This window comes from Bos taurus, chromosome 17, assembly GCF_002263795.3.
Source record: "Bos taurus isolate L1 Dominette 01449 registration number 42190680 breed Hereford chromosome 17, ARS-UCD2.0, whole genome shotgun sequence".
Taxonomy (NCBI): Eukaryota; Metazoa; Chordata; class Mammalia; order Artiodactyla; family Bovidae; genus Bos; species Bos taurus.
Window position 1 is genome coordinate 69,894,705 of NC_037344.1, and position 7,923 is coordinate 69,902,627.

General features: G+C 43.3%; 1 non-coding gene across 1 annotated transcript; it reads right to left on the reverse strand.

The window, feature by feature from the left end:
- Positions 1-7,286: 7,286 nt before the first annotated feature.
- On the reverse strand, positions 7,287-7,360 carry TRNAG-UCC (transfer RNA glycine (anticodon UCC)). The gene has a single exon. It is a non-coding gene; the product is annotated as a tRNA-Gly (tRNA).
- Between the last annotated feature and the right edge of the window lie 563 nt (positions 7,361-7,923).

Here is a 7,923-nt window from a genome sequence, read left to right on the forward strand (position 1 = left end):
TTTCGCATCAGGTGGCCAAAGTATTGGAGCTTCAGCTTCAGCGTCAGTCCTTCCAATGAATACTGGGGGTTGATTTCCTTTAGGATTGACTAGTTTGATCTCCTTGCAGTCCAAGGGACTCTCAAGAGTCTTCTCTGGCACCACAGTTCAAAAGCATCAATTTTTTGGTGTTCAGCCTTCTTCAAATTTTTATATATATATATATATATATATATATATATATATATATACACATATGTTATGTAATCCTGGAAAAGGAAATGACAACCCACTCCAGTATTCTGGCCTGAAGAAGTCCATGGACAGAGGAGCCTGACAGGTTACAGTCCATGGGGTCGCAAAGAGTTGGACACAACTGCGCGATTATCATTCACTCCTGTTATATAATGGGCTTCCCAGGAGGCACTAGTGGTAAAGAACCTGCCTGCCAGTGCAGGAGATGTAAGAGACATGGGTTCGATCCCTGGGTCAGGAAGATCCCCTGGAAGGGGGAGCATAGCAACCCACTCCAGTATTCTTACCTGGAGAATCCCATGGCAAGCTACAATCCATAGGGTTGCACAGTCAGACACTACAGAAGCAACTTATTTTAGTGTTATTATATAACAATAGTATTTGTTATATAATAAATGTGTTTAATATGTGTATGTGTTATATATATGGAAAACATTTTTCGCTCTGTCAGCTGAGAGGGCCTAAAAGAAATGACACTCCAGAAACCTTAAGAATCTGGCCTAATGCCCAGATTTTGGATTCTAATGCCATTCCCCAATAAAAGGAACCAGGGCTCCTTAGAGCAATGGCTGATTCTAAGACTGGAGTAGGAAATATACAAGATGAAGATGAGTCTGGAGTATCTTGTACTGCTAGAGAGCAAGGAAGTGCTCCTAATAATAATACTATCACAGGAACCAACTGAAGGAGCTTTTAATGACCAAAGCTGAAACAATTTGAGCAAAAAGTTAAAGTAGCATTGGATTATGACTCAGAGTAAAAAAATCAGATCAGATCAGATCAGTCAGTCAGTCGTGTCCGACTCTTTGCGACCCCATGAATCAGGCCTCCCTGTCCATCACCAACTCGCGGAGTTCACTCAGACTCACGTCCATCAAGTCAGTGATGCCATCCAGCCATCTCATCCTCTGTCGTCCCCTTCTCCTCCTGCCCCCAATCCCTCCCAGCATCAGAGTCTTTTCCAATGAGTCAACTCTTCTCATGAGGTGGCCAAAGTACTGGAGTTTCAGCTTCAGCATCATTCCTTCCAAAGAAATCCCAGGGCTGATCTCCTTCAGAATGGACTGGTTGGATCTCTTTGCAGTCCAAGGGACTCTCAAGAGTCTTCTCCAACATCACAGTTCAAAAGCATCAATTCTTCGGCGCTCAGCCTTCTTCACAGTCCAACTCTCACATCCATACATGACCACTGGAAAAACCATAGCCTTGACTAGACAAACCTTTGTTGGCAAAGTAATGTCTCTGCTTTTGAATATGCTATCTAGGTTGGTCATAACTTTCCTTCCAAGGAGTAAGCGTCTTTTAATTTCATGGCTGCAGTCACCATCTGTAGTGATTTTGGAGCTCAGAAAAATAAAGTCTGACACTGTTTCCACTGTTTCCCCATCTATTTCCCATGAAGTGGTGGGACCGGATGCCATGATCTTCGTTTTCTGAATGTTGAGCTTTAAGCCAACTTTTTCACTCTCCACTTTCACTTTCATCAAGAGGCTTTTGAGTTCCTCCTCACTTTCTGCCATAAGGGTGGTGTCCTCTGCATATCTGAGGTTATTGATATTTCTCCTGGCAATCTTGGTTCCAGTTTGTGTTTCTTCCAGTCCAGCCATTAATTCATAATGATATAAATGATTGAATAAATTAATGAGGGCCAGAGACGAGATATCCCACATTGGATGGAGTGGGCTGAAGGGTGTGTCCCCAAAACTCAGGTCTCCTGGAAACTTAGAATGTGATTTTATTCAAAAATAGGGTCTTTGCAAGTGTGATTAGTTAAGGATCTCAAGATATACTGGATTCAAGGTGAGCCCCTAATCCAATGATTGCTGTCCTTTAAAAAAAAAAAAATTTGGCTGCAACGGGTCTTTGTTGCAGCATGAGAACTCTTAGTTGCGGCATGTGGGATCTAGTTCCCTGACCAGGAATTGAACCAGGGCCCCCTGCACTGGGAGCAACAAGTCTTAGCCACTGGACCACCAGGCAAGTCCCGACTGGTGTCCTTATAACAAGGACATAGAGATACACAGAGAAGATGACCAGGTGGCGGTAGACTGGAGTCCTGCTGCCACAAACCAAGTGATGCCTGAGGCCACCAGAAAGCTGGAAAAGGCAAGGAACATTTCCTTCCCGGTCCCTTCAAAGGAATATGGCCCTGTAGACACCTCGACCTCAGACTTCTAGCCTCCAGAGCTCTGAGAGGATACGTATCTGATTTTAAGCCATCTAGCGTGTGGTAATTCGTTATGGCAGCTTGAGGAAACTAATACACAAAAGAATTCCAAAGAATTCATGTAGCTACTCTACCCTCAAGGCAGGGGAGCATAACTCTCCCCTTATTAGGCCCAGCCTGTGCACTGGGACTTCTTTCCAAATTGTACAATATGGAGAGAGGAACAAAGTATAATTTGACGATGGAGAAACCTAAAAAACATTACGTCAGCCAGGTGATCGAGGCCAACATCAACAGTCATCAATCACATTGATAGCCCGTGTGCTTGATATGATGTCATGGAAAAATGGAGAGCTCTGAGGTTTCTCCCCACCCCTCCCACCCAAGCCCCCGCCGATAACCTGGTTTTATGAGAAAAACACTGGACAAATCCAGTATCCATTTTGGAGCAGACTCCAAAATACTTGACCGGTTCTTCTCAAAACTGCCAAAGTTGGGGCTTCCCTGGTGGGCCAGTGGTTAAGATTGTACTTTCAATGCAGAATGTACAGTTTCGATCCCTGGTCAGGGAACTAAGATTCCACATGCTGCATGGCAAGGCCAAAAAGTTTTAAGAAAACTGTCTAGGTTGCAAATTCCTTAGCGGTCCAGCAGTTAGGACTCCGAGCTCTCACTGCTGAGAGTCCAGGTTCAATCCTTGGTCAGGAAACTAAGATCCCACGAGCCATGCGGCTCAGCCAAAAAAAAAAAAAACAAAAAACTGTCAAAGTCATCAACAAGGAAATTATGAGAAACTTACAGCCTAAAGGAGCCTGAGGAGAAATGACAATTAAATGGAAAGTGGTCTCCAGGATGGGATCCTGGAACAGAAGAAGGACTAAGAAAATCTAAATAATGGGCTTTGAAAAGTGAAAGTGTTAGTCGCTCAGTCGTGTCCAACTCTTTGCGACCCCATTGACCGTAGCCCACCAGGCTCCACTGTCCAAGAGATTTTCCAGGCAAGAATACTGGAGTGGGTTGCCAGTCCCTTCTCCAGAGGGTCTTCCCAACTCAGGGATCTTCCCGACCCAGGGATTGAACCCAGGTCTCCCGCATTGCAGGCACTTTATTATCCAAGCTACCAAGGAAGGGCTTTAGTTAATAGTAATGTATCAAAATGGCTTATTGATCCTAAATGGTGTACAGTCAGGGGAATTCCTTAGATTCCCTAAGTTGGATCATAATTTTTTATACATTCTGCCAGTCTCTTTTATTTGGTATATCTACACCATTTACATTTAAAGTAACTATTGATGGACTTCCCTAGTGGTCCAGTGGATAAGAATCTGCCTGCCAATGCAGGGGACATGGGTTTGATCCCTGGTCCAGGAAGATTCTACATGGCTGTGGAGCAGTTAAGCCCATGAGCCACAGCTACTGAGGCCTGTGTGCCCCACAGCCTGTGCTCCTCAACAGGAGGAGCCACCGCAATGAGAAGCCCTGAGCGCTGCAACGCTCACAACTCCTCCCGCAGCTCCAAAGACCCAGCGCAACCAAAATAAATACATAAAAGTTTTAAATTTTTAAAAAAATTTAAAGTATCTATTGATGTGTTATGGCCTAAATGTGCCATTTTATACGTATTTCTATCTTTTCCTTCTATTTCTCATCCTCTGTTGCTTCCTACTGCCTTCATGTGGGTTACCTAAGCATTTAGGTATTATTTTTAGAGCTCCAAACGTGACATAGTTATAATATTTTTAGTATATTGCTTTGTATAATAAATGTATGTATGAATATACATTTATATACACATGTATGTATAAATTGGGGAAGGCAATGGCACCCTACTCCAGTACTTTGGCCTGGAAAATCCCATGGATGGAGGAGCCTGGTAGGCTGCAGTCCATGGGGTCGCTAAGAGTTGGACTCGACTGATCGACTTCACTTCCACTCTTCACTTTCATGCATTGGAGAAGGAAATGGCAACCCACTCCAGTGTTCTCGCCTTGAGAATCCCAGGGACAGGGGAGCCTGGTGGGCTGCTGTCTATGGGGTCGCACAGAGTTGGACATGACTGAAGCGACTTAGCAGCAGCAGCAGCAGTATGTATAAATGTATACATAGGGTTTTTTTCTAATTCTGGTTCTCGGTATCACTGTGTAATCCATCATAGCACACTGGTGTCGATGCTTACCACGCTGTGTGAAATGTAGAAACCATACTTTTTTTTTTTTTTAATATTTATTTGCCTGGCTGCTCTGGGTCTTAGCTGCGGTGCTCAGGATCTTCAGTCTTCACTGTGGCACGCAGGGTCTTTACCTGCAGCCTGAGGGGTCCCTCAGCCGTCGCATGTGGGATCTGGTTCCCTAAGCAGGGATCAGACCCAGGCCCCCTGCCCTGGGAGCCCAGAGTCTTAGGCACCGGACCACCAGGCAGGTCCCTGGAAACCATACTTTGGTTTAGATCCCTTCACCCTCTCACTTTTTAAATGTAACTGTCTTAAGCATTTCTTCTACGTACATTGCAGCAGAACCACTCGGACTCCCCTTTGTCAGTTCCTTCTTAGACTCACGTTTTGTCAGCTCAGCCTTCCATGTGAATGAACTGTAGCCTAACTCACCAAGGAACGTGCCCAAACCAGAGGAGTTCCCCATCAGCTTTCATCTGACCTGAAACCCGGAAGAGCGCCTCTCACTAACACAGATGGTTAATGGGCACGAGCCTCCTAGGGGTCAGAAAAACCCCCTGGTTCCCACTGGTGTGACTGTGCTTCTCGCTAGTGGTCATATTTCATTTGTACCTTTAGTAAAATTCAAATTTCCAGTACCCCTCAGCGGCCTGAAATATAGCTGTGAGTGCCTCTGATCATGCATCCGCCCAATCCTTCCTACCTGTATGTATCACAATAAACTTCATAATTGGACTTTATGGAGTTGCCTACTTCATTTTTCAGCCTCAACGTTCCTTCTCAGTGTGGAGGATATTATTCAATATCTCTGCCTCCCAATACCGCCACATCAGATGGCATTATAAATTTTGCTTCAACCACAAAATATGGTTTAAAATCGCGAGGTGAAGAATAGGTTTCTTCTATTTTTGCCCATTCCATTGTTCTTTCATTTCTAAAGGCTTCAGACTTCTTCTGTGATGATTTTCTTTCTGATGAGAGAACATTCTTTAACCATTCGTCCGTGGCACATCTGCTAGCAAGAAGTTCTCTTAGTTTCCATTCATATGACAATGTCTTTATTTCCCCCTTCACTCCTGCAAGATAGTTTCACTGGATCCAGCTCATTTTCTTCAGCGCTGGAAAAATGTTGTGCCATTTCCCTCCTGCTTCCATGGCTTCAGGCGAGAAATCTGCTGTGATCCAAGGTGGTATTCCTATATAAGTATGCATCATTTCTCTCTGCTGCTTTTTAACCTTTTTTCTTTGTCTTTGTTTTTTTTTTTAATGTTTAAATATGAGGTGTCTTGCTGTGGCTCCCTTTGAATTTATCCTGTTTGGGATTCACTTGACTCCTTGTATCTATATTTTTATGTCTTTCACCAAATTTGGAACATGACCAAATATTATTTCCTTGAACATTTTCATCCTACACTTTCTCCTCTACTTCTTTTAAGAAATATTTTACTTATTTAGCTGTACCAGGTCTTAGTTGTGGCATGAGGGATCTAGTTCCCTGACCTGGGCTCAGACCCGGGCCCCCTGCACTGGGAGCACAGAGCCTCAGACACTGGACCGCCAGGGAAGCTCCTTTCTCCCCTTCTGAAACTCCAAGAATACAAAGGTGAAGTCCACTGTTATTGTCCCACAGATCTGCAAGATTCTATTCAATTTTTTTAATCCTTTTTTTTTTTAAAGAACTGTTTTAGCTTCAAAGCAAAATCAAGATGAAGGAACAGGGATTTCCCACATACTCCATGCCCCTACACGTGCACAGCCTCCCCTATTATCAACATTCCCCACAAAATGGTACGTTTGTTACAACTGGTGAGTCCACGTTGACACATCATAATCACCCGAATTACACAGTCACCTTTTTGTTTCATGCGTTCTATGAGTTTGGACAAGTGCATGATGACATGTGTCCAAATTATAGCATTATTTTCACTGCTCTAAAAACCTTCTGTGCTCTGGCTATTCATCCCCCATCCCCCAAGTCCTCATGACCACTGATATTTTTATTGTCTCCATAGTTTTGCCTTTTCCAGAATGTCACGAGTGGAGATCATACAGTATATAGGCTTTTCAGACTAGCCTCTTTCACTTAATATTATGCACTTAAGTTCCCTCTATATCTTTTCCTGGCTTGACAGCTCATTTCTCTTTAACAGTGCATAGTATTCCATTGTCTGGGTGTACCATATTTATTTATCCATTCTCTACACAAGGACATCTTGGTTGTTTCCAAGTTTTGGCCATTATGAGTAAATCTTCTGAGAAAGTCTTTGTATAGGTTTTTGTGTGGACATAACTTTTCAGCTCCTTTAGGTAAGTACCTAGGAGTGTGATTGCTGGGTTGTATAGTAAGAACATGTTTAGTTTCGTAAGAAACTGCCATGCCGTCTTCCAAAGTCACTGTACCATCCTGCATCCCCACCAGCAATGAACAAGAGTTCCCTTGGCTTCACATCCAGCATTTGTTGTTGTCCATGTTCTGGATTCTGAACATTCTAAGTGTGTAGCGGTATCTAACTATTGCTTTAACATGCTTTATATGTGGACATATGTTGTAGAGCATCTTTTCATATGCTTCTTTGCCATCTTTATGTCTTCTTTGGTGAGGTGTCTATTAAAATCTTTGGCCTATTTTTTAATCAGATTGTGTTTGGCTGGTATTTTGTTTGTTTGTTTTTGGGTTTGGGGTTGTTTTTGGTTGCACAGCTTTTGGAATCTTAGTTCCCTGACCAGGGATTGAACCCTGGCCCTCTGCAGTGGAAGCACAGGAGTCCTAACCACTAGACCACCAGGGAATTCCCAGTCAGGTTGTTTTCTTATTGTTGAGTTTTAAATGTTCTTTGTATATATTGGGTAAGAGTCATTTATCAGATATATTTTTTTCGTATATTTTCAGTCTTTATTCTCTCTGTTGTGCAGATTGAATTTTATTGACACATCTTCAATTCACTAATTCTATTCTTTGTCATCCCCACTGAGCCCATCGAGCAAGGTTTTTATTTCAGTTACTGTATCTCTCAGTTCTAGAAATGCTATTTGGTTGTTTTTATAATTTCTGTTTCCTTGTTGAGATTTTCTGTTTTTTATGAGATTAGCATTTGACTTGTTTGTATTTATTTTCAGCTGGGCTGCGTCTTTGTTGCTGCACAGGATTTTCTCTAGTTGCGGTGCACGGGCTTCTCACTGGGGTGGCTTCTCTTGTGGAGCACAGGCTCGATGGTGCACAGACTCAGGAGTTGTGGCCCCAGGCGCTGGAGCACAGGGTCAGTAATAGAGGTGCCCAGGCTTAACTGCTCCAAGGTGTGTGGGATCTTCCTGGACCAGGGACCAAACCAGTGTGCCTCATTGGCAGGCGATT